Here is a 27,449-nt window from a genome sequence, read left to right as displayed (position 1 = left end):
CCCACAACAACTGATACACAAGGGAGCTGAAGTAGTGCTCCTTTGATAATCTGTATCCCAGATAATTAGATTATACCTACAGAGCATGAGTTAGGTCTGCCCTTTTGGCTGCATGTAGTATAATAGACATTGATCCTCAGAGTGAGGTAGGTAGAGTCTCACCCCAGTCTGCGCACACACTGCTGACTCCTTTGGTCAGCCCCCACTTTCTGTATATACTACTATTCACATCTTCAGTGTCCTTTTCCCATTGTTGTTACTGATTTTTATTTATCCTCATTACTGGAATTTATAAGATTTTCATCAGCACAGTAACCAGGGGCACCATATATGGTATATATAAAAAGAAATAGACACTCTTTCCCCAAACATAGGAGACACAAATGCAGTGTGACCCTTCCTGGAGGGTGGTGGCTCCCAGGACTTGATTCAGCCCACTTTGCAGTCAGAGTGACTCCCATTAACTGCAGTGGGTGCTGGATTAGACCCTAAATCAGGGGCGGCTCTAGACATTTCGCCACCCCAAGCACGGCGTCATGCCGCGGGGGGCGCTTTGCCGCTCGCCGGTCCCGCGGCTCCGGTGGACCTCCCGCCGGCGTGCCTGCGGAGGGTCCGCTGGTCCCGCAGCTTCGGTGGAGCCGCGGGACCAGTGGACTCTCCGCAGGCACACCTGCGGGAGGTCCACTGGAGCCGCGGGACCAGCGGACCCTCCGCAGGCATGCCGCCGAAGACACCCTGCCTGCCGCCCTCCCGGCGACCTGCAGAGCGCCCCCAACAGCATGCCGCCCCAAGCACACGCTTGGCATGCTGGGGCCTGGAGCCGCCCCTGCCCTAAATGAGGGAGATGGAGGAAATCAGCTAGAGTTTGCCAGCTCCTCTCCCTAGCTTTTGCATTTGCTGACTAGCATCAGAATTCCACTCAGCCTTTGTCCATACTACATTCTCAGCTCTCTCTCTGCTGGTTATATCCCTTTTACTTCTCAGAACTTTTTAGTTCTGAACAGCTTGAAGAGTCTATCCAGTAGCAATGGGTAGAGGGTAAGAATAAGGGCTGAAACAAAGTGCAAGGGTTGTGCTAATCACCAAACTGGGAACTAACAAACATAATGGCTTTACAAAGTGATTTCTTTGGTACAAAGAACAGGATTGTTGACAGAGCTCTATGATCAGCTGGTGATAAAAAGGTTTATTGGCTGGTGTGGGAATTGCTCATCTTGTTTATATTCAATTAACTTTATGAGATATTTTGAATTCACAATACCAGGTAGTTCTTGAAAAGAAAAAAACCTGTATCTCAAATCTTTTTTTCTAAATACATAAGAGGTAGGAAAGCACTTTTCTCATATGTCCTCTGTTGCCCTCCTGATGGAGTGTATATGACTCTAAACTTCATTAGTGGGGCAATGTAATAATGGGGTCCTCATGTAGAAGTCAGTTAGACTTCTAAATCTCACTTATTTTTTGCAACAAATCACTTCATACGGTAACATAGCTACTATATTCTAATCACATATCCTAAATGGAAAAGAGAGAGAGAATAGAATAAAAATAAAAATAGCCTCTGGTAAAGCTTCAATAGATTTATATATTAATATTTAAACCATGACTAGGTAAAATATTTCCAGCTGGGGATGAACACTAATAAAGTGTAAGAAATGTTTGCCCTTTTGTTATGGGACAAGACAAATAATCAAATGAACTCCACAGATGTGAGATCAGTTAAGGCAGAATAATAATCTATGGCAAATCTAACATACTGGCACCAAACACAAAGATACTGAAAATAGACCCAAAATGCTTGCACACAGAATAAGAAGGAAACCATTTATTGAAACAAAAGCCACATGAACACCAGCTCTGAATATTAAACAGATGTTAGCACTTGCTTTAAAATATATACTGGGTATGGAGGTTAAGTGTCCTTTGCAAAAAAATGTCTCTCATTATGCATTTTTCTCCTGAACAGACACCTGGGATTAGCAGACAGGATCTTGTTTTAATGTCTAATCTAGTCTATGGTACATTAATAAATAGAGATCCTCCACTTTACTCTGAACTTCTTCCTTACCAAGTATGTCAGCACTGGATAATCTGGTGTTCCTGAAATCCCAGTGTTGTACACTGAGTCTTCAGAAACTAAAGAACACCAGTGTCACAAAAGACTTATTATGCTACATCAGGGCACTAGTGCTTTTTATACCAATATCCATGTCCCATTGACATGGCTAAGTCCCAGTTCCAGTGAAATAATTGGGAATTTTGTCATAAACTTTTATGCAATCAAGAGTTGGCCCTTAAAGAGAACTTTTAAGAAAAGTACTGTATGAATATACCGTCATGTTAAACATCATATTTACACCTAAAGGTTCTGACATAACTTGAATCAAGAGACTCAACAAGTAAAATAATCATAAAGAACAAATTGTGATCCCATAGGAATTTACTCTTGACATAGTTAAACTGGGAGTGAAACTGGAATGATGTGTGGTGTCATCATAACTGCCAAGAATCATAAAACAACCAAAGCATTACATAAAGTATATGGATTTCTGACCTTTCATATCAATTATAAAAAGAACTGGAGGCTTCTCTGGAAACTCTGCCTTGACATCTCATTTTGTCCTGCTGTGCTGTGGCTTTCCTGACATACTTTATATGTAGACATACTTCCTTTTAACATTCAGTTAATATTAATAAAAAGGAAAATGTTGGTTATAAGTGATGATTGGTTTAAGACATACAATTCATATTTAGGTTTCCATCCATAAAGTTTTGTGGTGTTTGAATCCAGAAGTTTTTGTTCCACGCATTTTAGACTATTTAATGGTCAACTGTGAAATCTGGTTCAAATTTTTTTTAATCCTTCAAAGGTTCAGAGATATGCAAATTCTAGATTTTGGTTAGGCCCAAGTTTTGGTGCACTCTTAAGGTATTCTGTAGAAGATATTTTTAGAGGAAAAAAACCAAAAACCCTGCCCCAAAAGTTGAGTTCTATTGACAGCTATGATTGGTTGAGTATTTCAGCTTTAAAGCAACTTTTTAAAGAGGTCAACATAGTTAAAATAGCTCTTTAAAATCCTTGCTATGCTATGCATGGATCTGACATGACTGACTTGTATAACAAGATTTTAGATCAAATAGAAATAAACGTGGAACTTAGTTTTGACATCTCATCTTTGCCCAGTGTATTTGGGTTTTCTATGGGAGAATTTGTCATTCAGTGTTCACTATTTTAACCTAGCCATCAGATACAAAAACAGCATCATACTATCTATACTATCTTTGACCGTATCATTACAATAATATGTTGAACATATGCCAGCATCAAGCAATGTGATCTTTCAAAATTCAGAATTGCCTTATAGTATTTAATGGTTTTCATTGGTGCTAGGCAGAGAAAGCTAAACTGACCATGTTTTTTAATTTCATTTTAAAGGCAAGTGAAGGACATAATTCAAAATGGATAGTTAATCAAAACAAGTTATACAAGAAATGAAACTGTGATCCAACAAGACAACATAAAAATTAAATGCACACATACATGCAGAAATCTAATTACAGCCATAAAATGTCCTATGCTGTTAAAAATTCATTTGCCTTATCTAATGTAACAATATTTATCAATGAGACATACATGCCGCTGACATTTCAGGATTCTAAATCTATCATCACAAAAATGCAAATGGGCTTCAAATGAACTCTAGGGAAACATTCAATAACAAAAGAGGCCCGTGCAGTTATTCAACTTCAATCAAATGTAGCCCTATAAATAAAGAAAACAGTCTGTTCCTGACATTGACTTGAAGGCAGACCACGACTCACCAAATAATTGAAGGGAAAATGCAAAATCAGATAAAGCAATAGTCATAGCATATATAAAGGAAAGAACACAAACATGTTCAGTCAAGTGAATTGTTTATGAATATTCAGAGTTTATGCATGTTTATAGTTATGAATAGTGTGAGTGGAATACAGTGAAATGTTCTCTTTGAAAAATTATGAATGTGATTTAAAAACAGGATCATTAAATGGCTCCATTATCTAACTGTTACTATATGAAATTGATGCTAATGATAACAGATTGCAGCTTGTTTAAAAAGGTTCCATTGTTTCACTTTCTATATATATATTTCATTATATATATATAATATATAATGAAATTTGTCAGACTGAAAATTTATGTTTTGTGTGTAGATAGACATAGACCTCACAATTAACAATTAGCTGCTACACAGGGAATTGGACCAGGACTGGCAGAGTAAAAGCATGAGCTGCAGTGGCTCCAACTCAAAAGCCAAGCTTTTAAGCTGGGGCTGTAGCATATCCTTTGAGGATCAGTACAGAGGGGAATCTGTCATACCAGGAGGTTACGGTGGTTGGGGTGACTTAAAATCACAAGCCTTAATGCTGTGATTTTCATCCATCTCTCATCGTCTCCCTTTGGAAATTGCATCCTAAAATAAGTCATTGCAACATATTAATATATTTAAATGTGATTAACCAATACTGTAGCTTGTTTTGGGTAAGAGTTATTGCTGTTTACATACATTTTGTCTGCCAGTTTACTCTGGTGATGAACAGCATATTTACAAAAAAAGGGGAAGATACACAAAATCCAACTAGTTGTGGGGTTGGGACTGGGTTGGATTTTGTATTTCAGAGCAAACTCAGAAATAGGCCTAATGGTTCCAAAACTTGTCATGTTTCACAACTATTTTCTTTAAAACAGTCCCATTTCCCTGTGAAAAGAACCAATGTCTGAAGGAAAAATTAGGTCACTCTGAGCAAATAGTAGCTTTGAAATTAAAAAAAGAAAATAACTTTTTTTTGTGAATTTTGTTAGATTTTGAGGAAGGCCAACATTTGAAGGGATGTGAAATCACAATGAACATTCTTGTGCAAAATTCCACATTTAATTTTTTACATTTTTCATTAGTTTTACCAAAGAGAACAACAAAATAAAATATCGGGCTGAGTGGATCTATAATACCAATTCTAAGGCACACTTATTCACCTTTTATATGTTTTGACATGTTTGTGGGTTTTTTTTTTAGCTTTGGAGATGGCTAGGAAGAGACTATTAAAAAGGCAACGAATGCTAGGTGGCTTTGAGAAGTGGTTGGACAATGCTGACAAATCTTTCACATCATGAGCTAAAACAAGGGCTTTCTTTATCTTTTTCTGGTACCAGCTGGGAATTTCAGTCTATGCCTGTGTCTATTTAATACTTAAAGCACAGTCTCAAAAAAAATAAATCAATACAAAGGATCAGATTTATTTGATATGCTTTCATACATCCATCTTTCTCAGTCTGTCTTTTATACTGAGGTTATAAAATAGATTGATTCTATAAAACTGTTTTTAAAGCACTGCATGAATTCTGTTTAAAAAAAAACCTCCAAGCATAGAAAACTGCCCTTGATAGCTCCAGTTTTCTCTTTACTGCCTAACTAATGTTTGAATGTGTGGGTGTTTGTTGTACCGGGTGACAAGGAAAAACAAGTACTGTTAATAGCTATTTTTGTTGAATAAATTACCACAGATGCTGGATATCCAACATCTGAATTAAGAAGCTCCCTTTGTTAAAGGTTTGTGTTGAAGATACGTGGATACTGAAATACTTTACTTGTAAATGTAGCAGCTGATAGTATAAAAATAATACCTTACATCATCACTGTTCATCCCTAAGTACTTCAGAAACGTAAAGTGATATACGAAGAGCTGACTTCATCCACCTCTTGAATAAAGGATGACATCTGTGCACACTGCACAGCAACACTACATGAAATTTAGGACAGGAAGTTCGTATGGTTACCGTTTAGGTACTGGAAGTTAGAAAGAATAAAATTGAAACTGCTGAGGAGATTGATGAAGAAATGTGAAGTCCCTCTCATGCAGGCCCTACCTTAATAAGGACTACTAGACAATTTGTAATAGCTGTGGGAGGGATACCTTTGATGTCAGCTGGATCAGGATCACCAGTGCCATTCTGCCCTTAGAATGACAGAATTCTGCATTTTATTAATTTTATTATGTCAAAAGCATAGATCCAGATCTTCGGAATCTCAGAAAGTGACAAATTCCATCCCTTCCTCCAAATGTGTTGAGCACTGCTCTGGTGAGATCAACCTTGTAAAATTATATTTGATTTTTATATGTATTTGGCAAAGAAAATAAGCAATTTACCTCCTCCACCTGAGGGTGTTTACATATACGGGTATTGCAGCTGTCATGTTATGTCCAAATGATGAAGATGCATCCCATTGGAAATCGGAAAATTCAGGGTTTGATCAATGTCCTGAATGCCCCTCCTCCCTTTATTTGAGGATTCTACAAATGCGTCTAAAACCATTTTATTTTTAATCTGTGTTTTAACTGTCTCAAGAGTTTGAACATTTAGAAACTAAGATGATAGGGCCTGGTTCTGCAAGATGCTAAACAGCTCTCACAATGTGTATAATGTCCATAGCTGCCTTTGAGGCCTTGTGCTTGACCTTCCTCACTTAAAGGAGTGAAGTTAGAATTTTGCCAGTTGACCTTGGTAGGAGCAGAACTAGCCCCACTGGAACCACAGTTCTTCACAAGGGGCAGTCAACCCTTGCAGGACTAGACCCTTAGAAAATCTGTAGGGTTAGTGTCACAGTATAACTGTGCCATTCATATGTATTGTGCATGACATATTAGCCATTCTGCATGAAAACATGAATTGGACAGCCAATGAAAATGGAGATGTGTTAATACGACTGCCTGAGAATGAAGACCAGATGGAGAGAGAAATACAGCTGTTTGAGTCTAGAACAAAGAGACCTTTTTAACAGTCTAACACTTTCTTTCAAAACGTCTCTCCAGAATAATGAAGATGTCTCTCTCTCTCTCTAGGGAGGGGTACAAGTTTGTATAGCTTCAATGAAAGAAAGGCAAAAAATCCCTCTTCCTAGATAGCAAATTCTTCTTCTTCTTATTATTATTATTATATAGCTGTGATGGATCTAATATTGTGGTTTAGGGCAGGGGTTGGCAACCTCTGTCATGTGACTCACCAGGGTAAGCACCCTAGCAGTCCAGGCCTTGTTGGCAGGTTCGGTGGACCGCAGCTCCCACTGGCCATGGTTCGCCATCCCAGGCCAATGGGGGTGACGGGAAGTGGTGCAGGTGAGGGATGTGCTGGCTGAGGCTTCCCACCACCCCCATTGGCCTGGGATGGCAAACCGTGGCCAGTGGGAGCTGCGATTGGCCGAACCTGCCGACGCAGCAGATAAACAAACTGGCCTGGCCCGCTAGGGTACTTACCCTGGTGAGCTGTGTGCCAGAGGTTGCTGACCCCTGGTTTAGGGTTATGTTGCTGATTAGCAGCTTTCAAGGTCTGTGGCCCAATTAATTTTAAGACAGTCAAATAAATAGTTTGAAATGTGAAGGATTATACAGATATTGCACTTCAGGACAGGATTTATTCAGTTTAATTTTAAAGGGTGTCAAATAGAAAACAGGAAAAATGACAGCAAGCTAAACAATCATCTTCTGCTAGACAATTTTAGTGTAGCTTGGAATATAGACTTTCTCAATTTTTGATCATAAAAAATTGCTCAGGTGCATTTTTCTGCATTGTGCACCATGTGATTGGGGCGCGGGTTGTGATTCTGAGGAGGCAAAGTTCAGTTGGGGAAGAATTAGGGAAAAGAGGCTTCCTCTTCTAAGGTCAAATCTGAAGCAGTTACACCTACATGGGTGCAAATTGGCCCAAGCAGGGGTTTTGGCACACCCTGCAAAAGCCATACTGACATAGCAGAGGAGAAGACCATGGAGACGTATGTGGCCCCTGAACCTTAGTTTAAATGCTCCTGCCCCTATGAAGGCTTTTCAAGATCCATGTAGCTCTTGGGACATCTGCAGGTTGAGGAGGCAAAACCCCCTGCCAGCTCTGTGAGAGGCAACTTGGAATGGAAGTTTCCTACATTTTACATGGCAAAGGGTGCAGTGAGGAAGCCCTCTGTCATTTCATTCCTAACAGAACAGCTTTCTGCATAGCAGTACTTCAGAGAGTGGCATCCTAATACAGCAGTGCTCACCAATCTGAAATGTCCCATGGGATACCTTATGACGAGGGTACCTGATTTTAATGTCCAAGCCAATCTCTATACTTAATAGGAAAGACCACTATAGAAAGCTACCATCAAACATTTGTCCTAGTAAGTTAAAATGGCTGTCTATTCCATTATGAAGCATTTGTGGATTGGAAGGAATGTGTGCTGCTTAAAATATTCATGTATCTCAGTGATGTGGATTTAGTAGCCCTAACTAAAGCTACAGCAAAGTAGAAAATAGCTTACAAATCTAGTACAGTAAATGTGTTTCTTAAGTTTTAATGGTAAGAATTTTTAAGTGTCATGTCCTTCTTAACTCATTGGTATTCAGTGTAATTTCACTAAGCATAATTAATTCATTTGGAATTAATATGGATGTCATGCTGACTTCTATAAGAATCCCACTGTAATTCAGCAGTAATTTAACGTACCATTAAAATTGACTGGTACTGTTTTAAGTCATTTAATAATACTGTACTACAGTTCTGTAAAGATTAAAATAGTATAGATATTCTCTAGAGAGGCCTGATGATCTCAGTAGTGACAGTAGGTGGGTTGAAACAGTCATGTTACTGCTGTGCTAAACTTTCCCTCAGGATAACTTTAGGGATGGGCAAACTGAATATTAAATTTGCTGAATAGGAGATATACTCTAGCAACCCATTCTTAGCAAGGCAAATGTTGTCTGAACATCAGGAGAGGGGTTTCCCTTAGGCCCAGTGCATTCTGTGGCATTTCACAGAGCTAGAGTTAAGGGCCAGTGGAGCAGGACTGTTTCTAATCCTACTCTGCTCAGAAGACATTTACCAGGAGGATTCGGAGTGGTGACCAGAATTATCTTGCTAATTTCCTCAAAAGACTCAGGATGAAAGGAGCAAGTCTGCCAATCATCCCTTGAAAATCTTAGCTGATATTTCACTTCTTCACCCATCTCCCCATTCCAGGAAGGGAAAGGGATTGAAAGGCACAGATCCCCTGCACAAAAAACAAATCTTGGGTAGAGTGGGGAGGACAGAAGTTCTGTTTCAGAAAGGATTTTGAAATTTGGCTTTGTTCCAAATTGAAACTGAGACTGAAAATTTCAAAATTATCTACAGGAAATTTTGGGGAAAAAAAAGCTTGCAGTTGATTAAAATGTTATGTTTAGACAAAATTTAAAATGTGTTTTCTTTAATTTTGACTGTAAAATTTTGTACAAATAACTATTTGTAAAATTATATCATATAACTCAAAATTTAAAAAAATATATGAAGTGAAGCTGTTTCAAAAAAGAAAAACTGAAACGTTTGGTTCCAAAAAGGTTATATTGAGACATTTTGATATTGTTGGAACTATCTTTCCTCCAGTTTTCTTCTGAAACAAAATTCTAATGAAATCAGCTTGATTTTGCAAATCATTTTGATGGAACTGCATATTCCAAAGGAATATGGTTCTGTCAACCAGCTCTAGTCCTGGGGCTTATTGGAAGGATAGAGTCCTGAGGATCAGACTGATATGTTCTTATTTATAAATTCAAATATTGGGCAGAGGATTTCTGAACATTAATTTCTTCCAGATTCAGACAATGGATATTTGCTGTCACTAGAGAGCTTTGTGGAGAATTTGTTGCATAGTAATAATTTGGTAAAGATGCTGCCAAGGGAGCCAAATGTATTAACTTAGTTGGAAACTGGTCAGTTTACACCAACAGATAATTTGGCCCATTTTCCTCACAGGGAGATCTGTTCCTTTATGCTCTATTGACATTTTATATTGAGTTTATATGTGCTTAGAGCATAGGATAGATGCAATAGGAAAAAATTGAAATTAATTTAATTACATTATCTGATTTGCATACTAACTTCTATTCCAGTAATTTGTAACTATAACTATCCTATGTATCATCACTGTCTATATATACTGTTGATTTTAATGAAATTACATCAGTTTATTCTAAGAGAGTAATGGTCCAATATCTTCAAGCTCCTGGACAAACGCTCTCCCATCAATCCCTTAAATTCCCAATCAACCCCATTTTTAGTATGTAGTGACTCTGCTAATGCTCGTGTTAAGTCTTTCAGCATTACCAGTTTAAAGGGGATGTTTCCAGAAGCTTGCGCAGACAGCAGAGTCAGTTTCTTGTGTTGTTAATATCTGTATTGTACCTTCTCTCCAAAATCAGCCATATTCCTGAATGCTGATTAAACATTATACTACATATGCTTAGAAAATGTCACTTTGCTTACATAGTTCATCTAGAAGCTTCACGGTTACACAGCTTTAAGTGAAACCTTGCATATTAAAATACGTAGAACTCATTTTGCAACAGCAAAACTTTTCCCAGAAATCAGTCTCTTCTTGTTTGGCATAAATTTAATGACTGGCATGTCCCTTTCATTACAAAACCCTTCTGCTTCTACTGAAGTCATCAGGAGTCAAGCACTTCATAGAAAGCAATCAGAACTCACAGTATCAGGCTTTTAAACAGCCCACTGAAGCTGTTTCAGCCCACTGAAATTTAGACCTGTAGTACGTAGATGCAACTCTACTGCTCCTCACTGTGTCAACTTCAAAATAGGTGCTCTCAGTTGCACCAAAACTGATTTTAGCCCATAGCCTTGAATTTTGCTATCTATTTCCAAAGTTTATACTACCAGTCCATTCTTATCTTGGAGTTTCAACTTGAGTCTGTAAGGAACAGGGAGCTTTTGCTATAAAAGCAGAGAGCTGCTTGATGCAAGAGATTGAACTGGAAGATTATAAAAGCGATGTACTGCATGCCTGCTGAGGAACTGTAATGTTAACTTGAGAGCTTTAAATCCCTGCTGAGGATAGCTCTAGAATCCCAATTTGTTTGTTCTGTCTTTATTTCCTTTATTCCTCACCCTGGTTTTTGTTCTGTATTTTTTGTCTTCTTACCCCTTCCTCATTAAATTTAAGCCTGTCCATAACATAGCCATTTACATGAACTTTTATCATGTTCACACAAATATTTCATCTGCAATAAAAACTGGGTTACTTTTGTTACAAGGTTTACTATAACCATGTTAGTGACTTTAATCTGCCTTGGCAAAAAACCAGTAATTCATTAGTGAAATATACACAGAGAAATGATTGCTGACAATCTGAGGGGAATTAGTATTTGATGTGTTTCACAACTTTGTTTTAAAATAAAGTTTATGTGGTAATCAAATACATAAATAATAATGGGAAGAAAACCCAACCCGACAAAACCCCAGAGTGCTATGAAAGGGAAAACATTATGGAAGGTATATAATATGATAGACCCAGGCCAGTTGGGAACAGCAGAGTAGTAGAAGGGAGATATACTGGCCACTGGATAAGCAGTTTTCTGTTCCCTGAGTGACCAGAGCAGCTAATGAGAACACCTCACTCCAATTAACCTGCTAAGAGTCAGGTGAGGCTCTTAAGCACCTGACTTTAATTAAGGCCCCTCTGATGCTATAAAAGGGCACACTCCAGTCAGGCCAAAGGGAGCCAGAGGAGAGGAAGTGTATATGAGGAACTGGGAGCAAGAGGTGTGCAAGAAGCTGAGAGTGAGTAGACATACTCCTGGAGGACTGAGAAGTACAAGTGTTATCAGACATCAGGAGGAAGGTCCAGTGGTGAGGACAAAGAAGGTGTTGGGAAGAGGCCATGGGGAAGTAGCCCAGGGAGTTGTAGCTGTCACACAACTGTACCAGGAGGCACTCTAGACTGCTGCAGTCCACAGGGCCCTGGGCGGGAACCTGGAGTAGAGAGTTGGCCTGGGTTCCCCCCAAACCTCCCAGCTCCTGATCAAACACAGGAGGAATTGACCTGGACTGTGGCTTCTACCAGAGGGGAAGGTCTCTGGGCTGTTTCCTGACCAACAGGGTGAATCTGTGAGGCGAGCAGATCTGCCAATAAAGCGCAAGACCCACCAAGGTAGAGGAGGAATTTGTCACAATAATCGTTAACTAAAATATATATAAATCTCATTTCTTTTTTTACCAATAATTTGTTAATTTTCTGATTATTCACAAGCTATTTGAGTCTTCTCTTCAGTTGTTACTGTAGTAATCTGCTGCAGCAAACAGGAGATTCAAGGTACTTGTTCTGCACTTCGAGTGGAAAAGCATGTTGTTAATCATTTTCTTAAATGGGGTAAAAGAGCTATAGTCATTGTCTTGGGAAACATTCAGAAAAAATGAACAAATGGAAAAAATGTCTTAATCTTATTTAGTTATTCCTTAAAAAAAGTTTTGAGCAAAAAAAATTCCCATGGATAATTTGTCTGGCCAGCCTCTTTATACTGGCTATGATAAGAACACAATGATAAACACTACAGCCATCTTGTGCCTCTCCCTGGGGAGAAAGCGGCACTGGATCTGACTCCTGGATGGAGTGGTGGAAGAAAGATGGTATAGGAGTTGCTAAAGTGGCTCTATATCACCTGAGGAATACTCCACCTTGGGAGATCACAGCACAGGACCTTGTCAGGGCTATAGAGCCACCTTAGTGACCCCTCTGCTGCCTGACATCTTAGGTGGTGTAGCTGGAATAAAGAGGCATGGCACCGCTCCTCACTGATTGTAAGTGTCAAACAGCCTGTTGGGGCTGTTATAGAAAACTGCATCAGAAGATTAGCCTGGTTTAAAGCACCTTTGCATCTTTTTTTCTCAGCTAGGCCAAGAGCTCCTGCATCACAGGGAAAGGATATGGCCATAATGTTGCAAAATCATGACTTTAGACAGGGACGGAATAAAGCTAAGGGTAAAAAGGGACAGTGCATTTTGACAAATGTCAGGATCACTTCTAATCCCTTAATACAATGCCCCGGGAGGATGCACTGAAGCCCATATTACGAAAAACTAGTCTGTTTCCATTCACTGACAAAAGCCCCCCTTTTAGCATTTTTTTTCAACCTTGAGCTCCCTCTGGATGGATTACTGGCACTTATGAGGAAAAAACAAAAACAACCCACCTAGGCATAACAGCAGCATGTGCCAGTAACGAGGGAGACTCTGTTCAAGAAGCCTACAATGAGAGTGTCTGACAAGCTTATTTCTCACCATCTCCACTTTCCAAACAGCTTGCTTTGCCCTTGAACGTATCTGAAATGGAATTTCTACTCAAATTCATCTCTGAAGGGGACAAACACTTACTGAGACATTAATGTGTACTACACTTGTAATGGAAAGCCAAAGGCCAACAACATTGCTCCAGCATTTCTGCTCCACACAAATCATTACTAAGTACAAGACACACTTAGAAGGATCTTGCCATTCATTTAAAACTAATAATGTCATTTAAAAATGATGCACATGCACAGTAATTGGGGAATTTACCAGTGAAAATTCATTCTGGAAAGAAAAAAGCAAGACAAACATATTAGTATATAATATTTAGTACTTTACTTTTAAAGGAATAATCCTATGCATTTTTCTGCCTTTTAATATGGTAACTAGGTTAACAAAGTCAACATATTCAGGGGTACAGTTTAGCATGTATTATATTTGATCCATTGGTTGAAAGACATCTGATGAGCTGGCTTATCAACAGCAAAATTAATTAGGAAGGATGTTTGAAATCAATATGAGACTACTGTGCTCAATTATGGTTTCCATAGAGCCAGTAGATTGCTCATTTTAATATCTATAGCCTGCACCATAGCAATGCTAGTATCCATCCATTTTAACAGGGAGGAATTTTAAAATGCATATTTTATAGTTGATCCTGGAAGTTGCTAACAAAATTTCAAACAATATTGCTTGTCTGTGGCCTAACACCCTACACAGCATTTAGAAACCTATCTGTGTAAAAATCTGACAGGTGGCAATTCTAGCTGGAGTTTGGCTGCCCCCTTATTAACTTCTTCAACACACACCAATCAACACATTTGCCCCTGGTGACCCATAGTGAACATGTGTAATAGCAATGGTTGGAACAGAATGAAATGTTACACCTCCGGTATCATAGCAGCATCACAAATGTGCCAGGGAGCAGCGTGTATGCCTTGCAAATTCTTTCCATAGAACATTAATGCTATGGCCCACACACTAGCTCTTTAACAGCACTGCAGGATACATTTATTGTTTTATACACAGTTTGGTATGATATAGTTATCTATTAAATAACAACAGGACCTTTGCGTTGTATCATTAATCCTACTGCCTGTCATAGTACTCAGCTCTAGCAATGGAAAAAGAAAAAAGTCATATTAGAGTTGTGAAAGCATGGGGAGGTGAAAAACCACTGCCTGGTGATAAATCACTTTAAAATAAAATCAGACTCATATCACCATGTTTATATTATCTTTAATTTGCTTGATTAAAACTACTCTCTGAAAGACAGGTGTTCTAGCGGTTTGTTTGTTTGTTTTAGTGCACTATTTATTTATGTATTCATTTGGTCTCAAGAAAATTAGGTTTCACTGATTTTTGGATCAAAAGGAAACAGTCTTTGTCAGTATTCTCCCAGCTTCTAGTAAGTTCAGCACAAAAGATAGCCCTTATAGGGTCTGATCCCATTCCAGTTCAAACCCATGGGAGTCTTTCCATTGAGTTGGATTGGAATTGGATTGGGCCCATAGTCAGCATGGTCTAATGAATAAGTTCTCAACTTCGGGGGTCATGACTACCCTCCCTTTCTTTATAGCTGGATTGTGGCGGAAAGAAAAAAAAATACGAGAAGCAGTCAACTGGGAAAGTTTGAAAATCATATGGCCTGACCATGGGAATAGGAGCCTAGAAATATGGAGTTTTGATCCAAGGTCTGTCATTAGCTATGCAGACTTGGTAAGTGATTTAACAAAGGCAAAAGTGTCTTTCCACCTCTGCTGGTGTTGAGGACGGAAACTGGTCATTCTGGTTGAAAAGGGTGCAAAGCCAGGGTTTGAGATATCAGTGGCACGTTCTCTTTACTCAGTAGAAGTGCTATAGAGAGATTAGAATTCACAGAGTAAGGGAAAGAGGAAAATGTGGGAGGTTGGGAAGAGTTAGGGGTGATGTCCTTATCTTCCAGAAGATATGCTGAAATCCATAAGGTTCTTGGGAATTCATGGGTGCTTTCTTTAGTATGAATCCTCTGCCCTGTCCAAGGGTAAGCAACTCCTCTGACCCACCTCTCCCCCACCTATAGATGCATGTTTAGGAGTTTCCAGTCTGTTACTGCACTTTTTTCAATGCTTACTGCCCGCAACACACTTTCATGGCCAATAGATTATGCATGAAAATGTGACTGGTAGTGTTCTGATCATGGATCTCTTTACTGAATTCATGCTGAAATATGTTTGTGCCTACATTATAACCTAGTGGCTTTAGATATATTTAGTCAGACAAGCCTTTTGTCTTTGTAGTTGGAGAATGCTTAACTGAGGTAGGGAGAGACAGGGAGACATGACACAAAGGCGGTGAGATCTGCACATTGCAGTCATGCTGGACATTAAGATATTTGCACATTAATTTATTTCAGTTTAAAATAACTTTGAAGATACTCATCCTAAGGTCTGGGTGCCCATTACACAAATTAACATATACAATAACACCATCAGAATTCATTAGAATATAAATGGCTCACTATAAAACACATGGAAATATATGCTATCTAGCAAGTAAAATAATAAACACAATAGACTTAAATAAAATAGACTTCTCCAAACCTCTCTTTTCTCAGCAAACCTCTCATGAAGAGACAGGCTTTTTACTGTGCCTTGAAAGTTAACAAATATGGCAGACCATGTGGACAATGAGTCCCTAAGTAATATGAAATACCTTTATGGCATAGCAGAACTCCCATTGACTAGAATGGGAGCAGGTCTGGGTCTCATGATGAATGTCCACCCTTTGTTAGATCTCTTCTTGAGGTGTGACATATCCTGTGACAGAGTGGTATAAAGAAACAAACACATTATTGTAATTCTCCTTACAGTTATGGTCTTTCAAATTTCTACTGAGGAGGTCCAAAACTGCTATGCTCACATGACATTTTATCACAGGAAGTAAGATAATATCTTCCCCAGTTCACTGGCTTTGGAGCTATATACAAGCCAAAATTACTTTCCTGGTTTTCAAAACTGCATATACTGCCTCCTTCCTCCACCTCACTGACCTATTATTCACCTGTTCCACCTTCCTATTTACCCATTCCAACAATCTTAGCCTCCCTCCGTGCCTCTCTTGAGGTTTCATAGTGACAGATTTGTTCTCCCTTGCTCTGCCTCATTTTAAGGAATTTCTTCATTCCTTTCAGCCACTGTGCCACTTGATTTCCTCTTATCTCACCTTATAGCCTTAGGTTAAGTCTGACACCAAATACTACTAACTCTTCACTCTTTTCATTATTGCTTCCTTCAACCTACACCCCCTGGTCACTGTAACTAGGTTAAAATATTATTTATCTATATTTGTATTACTTTTAAATGTTAGATTTAGGGGTGTTTTTCCCCCCAAATACAGATTGTAACATTTTCAGTACAGGGATTGTGCCTATCATATTTTTTTAAAGCATAATGCACATTTATGGAAATAGGTTAATAACAACAATACCTCACTTCATTTCTGCACATCATTTTCTCTTTCTTTCTTTAACCTGTGACAGATTTATGTTTCAAATCTGCTTTAGGTGATCAGGCTGAGGCCACAGGATCTTTAGGGGAGGAGATGAAGGAGCACACCAAGTGACTAAGTTTAAAGCTTTATTAACCAAATAACAGTGGTGAGTGCTGGGCGCATCCCATGTCACTCAGAGGGAGGAAGAAAACATTAGTGCCCGAGCCCTAACCCACTTTCATACTTACACATGCACAAATCAAGGCTGGCCAAGCCCGGGTGTAATGTAAGAAGAAGAGGGGGAAGGGTAGATGAGAGTTCTGCCCTGTGCACAGGTTGTCTATGGTCTGCTGTAAATCTCCAACTTGCTTCAGCCCTCGGGTTCTTCTGGGGGCGGTTTCATCCAGGGACCCTCATTCCCTGTGCTCTCTGTACCAGTCTGAAGTGGTCTTCCACGGCTCCCTTAGCTTCCCCAAAACACACTGGTTTCAGGGTTGTGAGACTGTTGTGTTCCAACTCGCTGACCTTCACAGTCTTACTAGTTTTGCAACTCCTTCAATTCTGTCTGGCTCAGTTCTCATTTCTCATGGCTGGCTGGGGTTTAGATACAGGCTTCCGGCTGTTTGGCAGCAGAGAGCCTGTTTGTATGCGCTGGCCTTGGGCTGCAGTTTCATTCCTTATCTTTGGGCCTAGCTGGATTGTTGAGTTAACCCATTCCTTTCTCCCTTCCTCTCCCTTTGGCCTCTTGTAACATGCAAAGGAATCTTCCACTGCACACTCACACCTTCAACCCTTCCCAAGGTCCTTTCCAATGCATATAAAAGTGTTAGCAATATACAGCGCTGGTGCTTACCAGCAATATACAGCGCTGGGGAGGGGCGGGAGGGATATTGTGACAATCCAATGAAGTAAAAGATAATCATTCTTCTACCTCTTTCATTAAATAGTTTTGTGATTGAATGAATTAAAAAAAGTGTAAAAATAAATTGAATTATGTTCCAAACACAAACAACCTTGTGGCCCCTATACCTTAACCTACTCTTATTGCAACATTGTGCAAGTAGTTTCAGCTGTGCAGAATGACTCATTTCAGATTGTAAGCCAGTCTCTCATCTGCTCTGAGGTCAGTGTTGCTGAGATCCAAACACTAAAGCCTCATCAAAAATTAAAATCATGTCTCAAGTGGGAACTGAAATACAGGGCAGAGCAGGTCAGTAAAGTAGAGAGTATGGTACACTGAACTGCTGTGCTGGCTCCATTGGAAAAGAAGAGTTTGCAAATGTGGCAAGAAAATCATTAATTTCCATTTAAAATATTTAGTAGTCCCTACGGAGATGTGAGATTGACTGGGAAGATGTAGTAGCCCTGAAGTTCCCTCTGTGTTGAGTCAGATTTATTTTAAACCTTGACTGCTAAAAATCCACACTGATGGGGAAAATACAGTGAGAGGAAACATGTTGGTGTTCCAGAGAAACATTATACATTACATACCTCCTGGGGATTAAACACTATATTTTCTTCAGAGGTTAAACCATAAACACCTTCAGTCCAAAATAGGATTTCTCTTATTTACTTATTTTTCTGTTCAGTAGCACTATTGCATTACCAATTTTACATAACGGTGTTAACAATTACACTTGTGTGCTGAAATGAAATCAATATGTAACTAATTGCTAAAAGTTTTCATTCACCTCTAGGTTAATGCTTTGTCGTTGTTTTTTTAACTGAAAAATGTTGGGTTTTTTTTTAAATTGATACAAAAATAGTTATTGTCCCACTATCTGGAGACACATGAATGCCCACATCAAGGCAGTCTGTCAGAAAACAGGACAGACACCCCAAACTGGTGGTGTGTTCCATAATTTCACCAAACCAATAACAAATGTGAACTCCTGGCTATCTCTACCAGTCTTATCATGGAGTCAGACAGTCCCCTTAAACTCTCCAGTCTATCTTTCCACCCAGACTGAACTTTGTGATTAAAAAATCACTTCAGCCAAAACTAACAACACATCAGGTTGTTCCCAGTCCCAAGACACCAGACACTTACCCCAGATCAATTGGTACTCCAGATCTTACACCAAAGACAATACTGGTAGCCAATTCTGTAGTAAACTCACTAAAGGTTTATTAGCTAAAAAGAGAAAATGAGTTATTGAGAGCTTAAAGCAGGTGAAATATATGTACAGGTGTGTCACAGTCTATAGTGCCAAATGGTGGCAGTGATGTAATAAACTGCAACTTTCCCATGTCTTTTCAGTGTACCCAGATTCTCTGTTTGCATCTGGTATACTTCCCTGTAAGAGTCCAAACTCTCTGGAGATAAAGGATCTTTCTTTGAATCCATATTTTTAGCTTCTTCTGACAGAAAACCAGCTGGCTGTGTCTCTACCCACATGGACTTTTCCTTTGACAGCGAGTGAGGAATGCACTTTAAGTCTTTGACCTCTAGTCATCACAGACAATGGTCACTTGCTTTGAAATTAGCAGTTTTCTGTTAAAGTCCTTCATTAGAATTCCACAAGGCTTCTTTGATGGGTTATTTAGTCAGAGGGGTATACACAATATAAATGTTTGCTGTTGCATTATAACAGGATACAGATAAGTGAAAACAATGCAAGTAATGCCCCATTGGTTTTATGAAGTCTAAACACCAAATACACTCTTCTATCTTCAACAATCACTTTGATCTATATTAATACACAAGTGAATTGGCCTGATTACACTCTGGCATGATCTGGTCTGCCAGTGTCACAGTTACTTAGTAAACTAATAAATGTACAAAGCATATGTGAAAAATAAACTTTGGTTTTTGAGCATTATATAATTGGGGGGGTGGGAAAGAGACTCGAATAATTTGCCTCTCATGTGTGCTTTTTGTATTATTTGTTTTCTTTTTTCTGTACAGCACATAATCTGTATACTTTATTTTGTGCACCTAGATTTTCTGACCCATGGTACTCAAAAAAATAACTTTATAAACACTGAAAATAATGTAGCATTCTCTTTTAGTTATCAAGGCATATGTAGCAGGGTGGTTACCCCGCTCCTGCCCTGAAGGGCTTAAAACAGCCCTGGGGGAAGGTTGTGGCTGGGAGCTGCTAAGCTGGGCTGATTGGTGCGTGGCCCAGCTGCAGCCACTTCCCAATCAGGCCACAGCTGGCCTGTATAAAGAGGCTGGGAGCTAGGAGCAGTCTCTCTCTGTTTGTAGAGGGAGATGGGCCTGGCTGCAGGGGGCTAGAGACAGGGTACCTGAGTGGAGCAGGGCTGGGGAGCTCCAGCCTGGAAAGCCCCAGGTTGTGGCCTAGCATAAGGCCAACAGGTACTGGGGGCAGCCCAGGGGTAGGCAAAGGCAGCAGATCCAAACCCAACCTTGCCAATGATGAGTAGGCTGATACTGCAGTCTGTCCCAGGGCACAGGGGCTAGACAATGGCTTGCAGTAGCTGTATACTGAGGCGAGGTGGGGATAGTGGGTGGGAGTTCTCTGGGGAGGGGACACCCTAGGACTGGGGGGTTACTGCCAGGGGGCAGCACTCCAGACAGTAGGGCATCAGGTCTGGGAGGGACATGGGGGCTAGAGGACAGGTGTATCACTGGCCTGCAGAGGGCGCTCCAGAGCTGGAACGAGCTAATTCCTGGAAGTCACCAGCAGGAGGCGCCTCAGGGGTGAGTCTGCTCCTCTACACTTATCAAGGCATAGTATTAGATACAGAACATTTAATATATCTACTGACTATTGTCTATCTTTCTTGCACACTAAATGGAGAGCTGATTTGAAAAAAAGGGCAAATTTTCATGAAAACTTTTACCCACACAATTTCCATTTTTCAGTCAGCTCTCCCAATTATCATGCAAGAAAAAGCTTTCTTTTCTCATCCATGTTTAAAAAAATTCAAGCAGCTCTATAGCTGGTCAAAACCTGAGGTTACATTTTCAAAAATAACAACAACCTGCAAAAAATGTCAGGCTACTTTTTGGTCAAAGTTTGAAATCTTGCCACAAAATTAATCAAAAAACTAAAATTGGAAGAAGAAAAACAAACAGCTCTAACAAACATAGAGCTGGGCCTAGAGATTTTAAAAGGTTGTGAAGGATGGAATTCACTCTTAGAAACCCAGTTGGCTGAGGAAGGGAAATTCCTCACATTACATAAGCCTTTCCTTTATATTGTTTGCCTTGTTATTTATCATGTGGCATCATAGTACTCGTATTACCTCTATTTCAACTTCTTTATAAATACACCTGAAAAGGACCCTGAACATGGTGACAGAGGAAGGACCATTATACTCTAGGGCAGTTTCTTAATACTATTTACCATATATATTAAACACACTGGAAATTTGCAACCTTCTGGTTTTTTTGTGTTTTGTATGTTAACAGTAAAAAGAAAGATAAGAGCAGACGTCTGTGTGCTATCCCCTGCCTTCAAAGCAGATTGAATCTTTCATTATCACCATTTACAGGCTATTATGTTCAGGCAGTTCCTATATCATTTCCTCAACCACACTGCAAACTATGCTTTATCACAGATTTGTTTGGGTGGAAATGTAATTAAATAAATCTTGATACTTGCCCCCTTCTATTTTATCAATATAAAATTTTATTAAAAGAATGGTAAAATAGGACTCAGTATAATCTTCTGATGATCATAAAACTACCCCACACAACTTGTCAATTGTAATTCACAGCTGTCCCACTTGCTGTCTTTACTGCAGTTCAACTTTATTTAGTTGCTAATTCAAGTATACTTCCTCAAACAGAAAAATAAAAAAACCCACAAGGCCTGATCCTGCAAATGCTAGCACATGTATTTACCTTTAGGCACTGTGAGTTGCCCTGTTGAAATCAATGGAGTTAGTTTTCAACCATGTACACTTTTTCATGGAAAGTATCATTTTTCTATGAATGTTTTTGATATCTTTGTCAGAAATCCAAAAATACAAATTACACATGCATTATAATAGCCTGGTAGCAAGAATTACATAGCAAGCCAGGCTGAAAAACTCTGTTCTAAGATCAAAGCCCATCAGAGATCTAATTATTGAACATCATAATGGAGTTTGACATGTTTTTTATAGGAATAAAATAAATGAGTATTCTGGGAATTGCATGTCAAGTGACCTAAGTGGTTTTTGTTTGTTTGGGCAATTTTGGTCTTTTGCTTTTGGGTATTTTTTTCCATCTTTTACATATTTAGTTTTTCAGTGAAAAAATCAAAATTTTCAGGGACCAAAAACCACTTTCTGACCACCTTTAGTTGCAAGGTTTAATAAACTACATGTACATACACATGTATTATTATGAAACAATAGGGAACGTCAAGTGAGTGTTGCTGCATAGAGAAGGTGCTTGAGCTGTTGAAGATGGGAGAAAAAAAGCAACGTGGAACTTAGTACAGTTTGTCTACTGGTTAGAGCAAGCATCTGTGATCAGAATTTCTGGTTTCAATTTCCTTCTCTGCCACAGAAAGTCTGTGTGACAACACATTTAGCCTCTCGGTGTCTCAGCTTACCCATATGTAAAAAAGGGTGGTAATAACTCTCTTCTTCACAAAGGTGTTGCAAGTCTTAATTACTTTTGGTAAAACATTCTGAAATCACAAGAGGAAAATCACTATAGAAGTACAAACTCTTCTTATTATAATTATGCAATGGTAAGTCTTGAGGTTACTCATGGTTTGAAAATGGATTTCGATTTTCTATTTTAGGTTTTTCTCAGGAACCCACACTTTAGTGTTGGGATGTGTCCATTAGGGATCTTCATGTCTAAAGTTTTATAGACCTCTGTGCCATGGAAAATCACTGATGTGACTACGATCTTCACTAGAAATTCAGAAGCATTGGAGAATAGATATTCAGGGAAGTGGGTTAACAGGATTGTTGGATCTTGGCACCTCAATTCAAATACTGATTAGGTCACAGTGGAAATTAGCTTGATGGTTTTATCTTAGGATCCCATGGACATTTGTCACAGAAATACTAGGCAATTTGACAACTCCAGGCTTCAGTAGAGAATATGGTTGTAGATATATGCCTACATTTTGCATAGTCTGAACTGCCAACTGCTGCATTTTCAGTCACGCACCCTGACAGCACAGAACGACTTCTTGGCTGGCTTCTAGTGGATTTAAAACCACTAAGTGAGAATAGGTGCAGTGACAGATACTGCCTATGCTGCTGAGCTGAACTCTGAGCCCAACTGTCATAGTGTTCAGGAAGAAAAGATTTTAGCAAATAAAGGTCAGTGTCTTCGGGAATCATCTATCACAGCTTTGGGCTGACTTTTTTAGAAGGTTGATTGTGCCATATGTATAGCTGCATTATCAAGAATAAACAGATAAAGTATGTAGTGCCTTAGTAGGGGTTTTCTAATAATATGTGGCTCAGCAAACCTCTCATATAAACGATGTACAATACATTCACCTCTAGAATAGGTATTATGCCACTGAAAGACCCGCAATCCTCTCAATGGCATAATACCTATTCTAGTGGTGAATATATTTTATACTATGTATCGTACATTGAGAGTGACTTAAAATTTGTATGGCACAGCGTCTGCACTATATGTTCTACATAGTTCTCTATTACTATGTTAGTTCCTCTTCTTTATAACCACCAAAGTCCCTCCAGTTGTGTTTAACATTGTAATTGCTCTTAGCTGTACCTTTTTTGACCCATCTTTAGGGAATAAAAACACTTAGCTCTTCTATAGCATTTTTCATCAGCAGATCTCAACATGAAGGTAAGTATCATTATCCAGCTGGGGAAAATGAGGGACTGAAAGAAAATATACCAGGGGAAAAATCCTCTTATTACGAAATAGACTGACACTAAACATGATAATGTTAAATCAAATGTTCCTCCCTGCTTCCCAGCTGTGCAAACGCCAATTTTTTTTAAAGTGTACCAGGTCTCTGCTCTTCAAGATATATATATATATATATTTTAATTTTCCCACTCAAGCCACCAGATATGCAGTGGGGAAGCATATCATCTACTTTCCCTGAACATGATCAGTAGAGCTCACTGACATAAGGAGAATGTGGGTCAAATTTGCAAGTTCTAAGGGCAGGTTTTGGACCCTAGTTATTTTCATCATATAGGCATAGCTCCTCAAAGGTAGGTAGGTATGTAGTGGGGCGGTTACCCTGCTCTGTCCCCGAAGGCTCTGCGAGAGGGCTGTGGCAGGGAACCAGTAAGCCTGGGCTGATTGAGGAAACAGCTGCAACTGGGTCACACCCCAATCAGGCCACAGCTGGTCCTCTAAAGAGGCAACTAGGCTAGAGCTCCGAGAGTCTCTCTCTCTCGATGCTGAGAGATGGGCCTGGCTGCTGGGAGCTGAGCAGGGTACCTAAACTGGAACAGGGCTGGGGAAAGACTAGTTAATTCCCTGGATGACCAGTAGGAGGTGCTGCTGGGTGAGTCATCGCCCTGTTACAAGGTGCTATAGTCATTTTCAGTGTGCAGGGGTTGAGTCTTGGTATGAGAGAGAAAGGAAGTTATAGGCCACAGCTCCTCAAGTCCAGTACTAAATGCTGCAAAACCCTGGGACCATAAACCATGATTATGCTGCTAAAATGGTGTGTTCCCCATGTAGGACAGTGAAGTCTTAGCAGCCTGTGAACTGAACACTATGAATAGCAGAAGACTACAATGCTACACAGCTGAACAATCTTCCTGTGCTGGGAATCTCTAACCAACAACAAGATTAGTAATCCAGTCATATTAGTATAACAGCTCAGACGTATGCTCTTGGGCCACTAGCTAAGGTAGCTCATATTCCCATAGTCCACATCACTGGTATTCTTACAGCGCCCTGATATAGTTTTACAGGTGAGTCGCATTGTACGTGCCTTTAACATACATGAATTCAACTATACGCACTTAGCAAAAAAAAAAAAAAGAAAAAACAAGATACCTGTAAATAGTGTGGGCGATTCCACACAATGAGCGTATGCCCTGGTGTGAGCGTGAGATGGGAGATGTGAATCTGCTGTTCCCTCAGTCGGTCTTAGTTCCCGCGTGCCTCTCACAGTGTGAGTATCTTGCCGCGCTGAGTGTGATTCTAGTGTTTAAAGATACATATTTTTCATGCAACATGGCCCCTAAACACAAGCCAACTACTTCATCTGGTGCTCAGCTGAAGAAACAGCGAGCTGTTCCAATGCTGGAGGAAAAACTGGCTGTGTTGGACTTATTGAGAGACAGTATGTCGGTCTCCAATGTGGCGCGTAAATATGGCCGAAACGAATCTAGCATCCGTGCCATCAAGATTCCAGGGAGAAATTCATCAAGCTGTGGCATCAAGTGCTCCAATAACTGCTAAGGTGATGAGCCAGGTGCATGATAAGACTTTAGTGAAGACTGAAAAGGTATTAAACTTATGGCTGGAAGACATGAATCGTAAACGTGTGCCTATCGATGGCAACTTATTACAAGAAAAGAGTCTTAGCCTCTACGCGCTGTTCAAACCTCCTGCCGAAGAGGGACAGCCTTCTGATGAGAAGGAATTCAAAGCCATCCAAGGTTGGCTTAACCGTTTTAGGAACCACTTCAGACTCAAAAACATGCAGACTACTGGTGAAGCTGCATCTGCCAATGAAGAGGCAGCAAAAGCCTACCCCGAACAATTAAAGAAAATCATAGTCCTTTTCTTCTATCTTCCAGAACATGTTTTTAATGCTGACAAGACTGGGCTCTTCTGGGAAAAAAAATGCCCAATCCCACTTACATTTCAAAATCAGAAAGACAAGCCCCTGGCTTCAAAGCAGCTAAGGATCGTGTGACTGTGTTTTGTGGCAATGCGGCTGGACATTTAATAAAGCTGGGCTTGCTCTACAGGGCTTCAAATCCCTGTGCCCTGAAAGGCAAGAACAAAAATCTTCTGCCTGTGTTCTGGCAATCAAATAAAAAGGCTTGGGTGACAGCAGCATTATTTCTGGATTGGTTCCACAAGTGTTTCATTCCGGAGGTCAGGCAGTACCTCGAAGAGAAAGGACTTGACTTTAAAGTGTTGCTGATTGTAGACAATACTCCTGGCCACCCTGCGGCACTTTGGTTTGCACATAATGACGTTGAAGTCATCTTTCTTCCCTCCCGCCCCCATACCACTTCCAACCTCTCAACCAAGGTGTGATTTGCTGTTTCAAGGCCATGTATACGAGGCTTACGTTCTCACAGATACGTAGCACTATGGATGCTGATCCAACACTCCATCACATTAAGATTGGGAAGTTCTTCAACATTGCTGATTACATCATTTATATTAAACAAGCAATGGATGCAATCAAGCCTGAAATAGTCAATGCATGTTGGCGAAACCTATGGAAAGAATGTGTGAATGATCTTAAGGGTTTTCCAACCATTGACAAAGAAGTGAAATGCATTGTTCAGGTGGCCAGGCAAGTGGGAGGTGATGGCTTCATCAACATCCTTGAGGAAGAAATTCAAGAATTTAATTGAGAACCATAGAGAAACATTGACTAATGAAGAGTTAGAGGAACTGATAAAATCGTCTACAGAAGACAAAGATGACGACGATGAACAGGAAGAGCCAGCAAGTTGGAATCTTCATAAAATTTGCTGAAATGTTCCAAGCAGCGAAACATTTGAATGATTTGATTTTTGAATACGATCCCTCTATGGAACAAAGCCTCAAAATCACACATAGTATTACGAATGATTTGAAACCGTATCAAGAAATGTTTGAGCAGCTCAAGAGACAACAGCGACAGTTGCCGATAACCATGTTTTTCAAGGAAAAACAGCCAGCAGCAGATGAGCCTATGCAATCAACTTCTTGAGTTGAACCAGAGCCAATCACTTCGTCTATGACTTGCTCTCCATCACCTCCGTTTCCTGGATCGACATCAAGCCTTGACGACCCACTGTAATTATCCCTGTAATTAAAAATACAGAACTGAAAAATTATATTTTGCATATGTACTTTATTATACTGTACATTACTGTATACATTATGCATATTACTGTACAGGGTTGTATACACAAAACCATGTACAGTATACTGTACTTCATGGGCAATTTAAAGGATTTTCCAAGGGTAATTTTGACTCTACGTGATTTTCGTGTTAAGCATTGACTTTATAACCTAACCCCCGCATAAGGTGCGACTCCACTGTATTCCTAAATACTCCCTGGCTAGAACTAGAAATCACTTTATTTTCTTGATTTTTAGCTGGATTCAATAAAAGCGGTGTCCAGCTTTCATACTACAGAAGCCCAAGCAAACCTCACAAGTATTTTGTTTTCTTGAGAGAAGAGGAATGTCATACTGAAACAAAGGGAGTTTTTATTGAATCTGTCCCTCAGGGGATTTTTTTGTGGGGGATGTAATAAAGCCACAAATTGAAGCTAAAACTACAGCAGCTGATGGTTTTTCAAACCATGTTCATGCTGACATTTGAAAATGTTTTTTCCCAGCAAAACAGCTTCACATACTGCAAAGTCATCAGCACTACATTACACCAACCAGCTATGACTATTGTATAAAGGCAATTAACATAGCAAGGATTAGGCAGGCACTCTTCCTATTTATTATTTTTAAGTATAATTAAAACATTCAATGAAGCCATTCCAACTTACAGCTGCTGAGGCTCTGGCCCTATGACTTAAATTGAAGTTAATGGGGTTGTACAAGTATAAATGAGGGTAGAATATGACCCCAAATATTTGATCAACTATTGTACTATGTGAGGGGTTTTATTGGTCCCACACTGGCAAAGAGGGGTTTACAAGGGCCTGCAGACTCAATCAGCCCCACACTTCTATACCTGTAGTCGAAATCAGGTATGGAGAAGGGGATTAAAATGAAAAGATAGTTAGGGGATAGCCAGGAAGG

The sequence above is a fragment of the Mauremys reevesii genome, linkage group 6, assembly GCF_016161935.1.
Source record: "Mauremys reevesii isolate NIE-2019 linkage group 6, ASM1616193v1, whole genome shotgun sequence".
Taxonomy (NCBI): Eukaryota; Metazoa; Chordata; order Testudines; family Geoemydidae; genus Mauremys; species Mauremys reevesii.
This window is presented reverse-complemented; position numbering follows the sequence as displayed.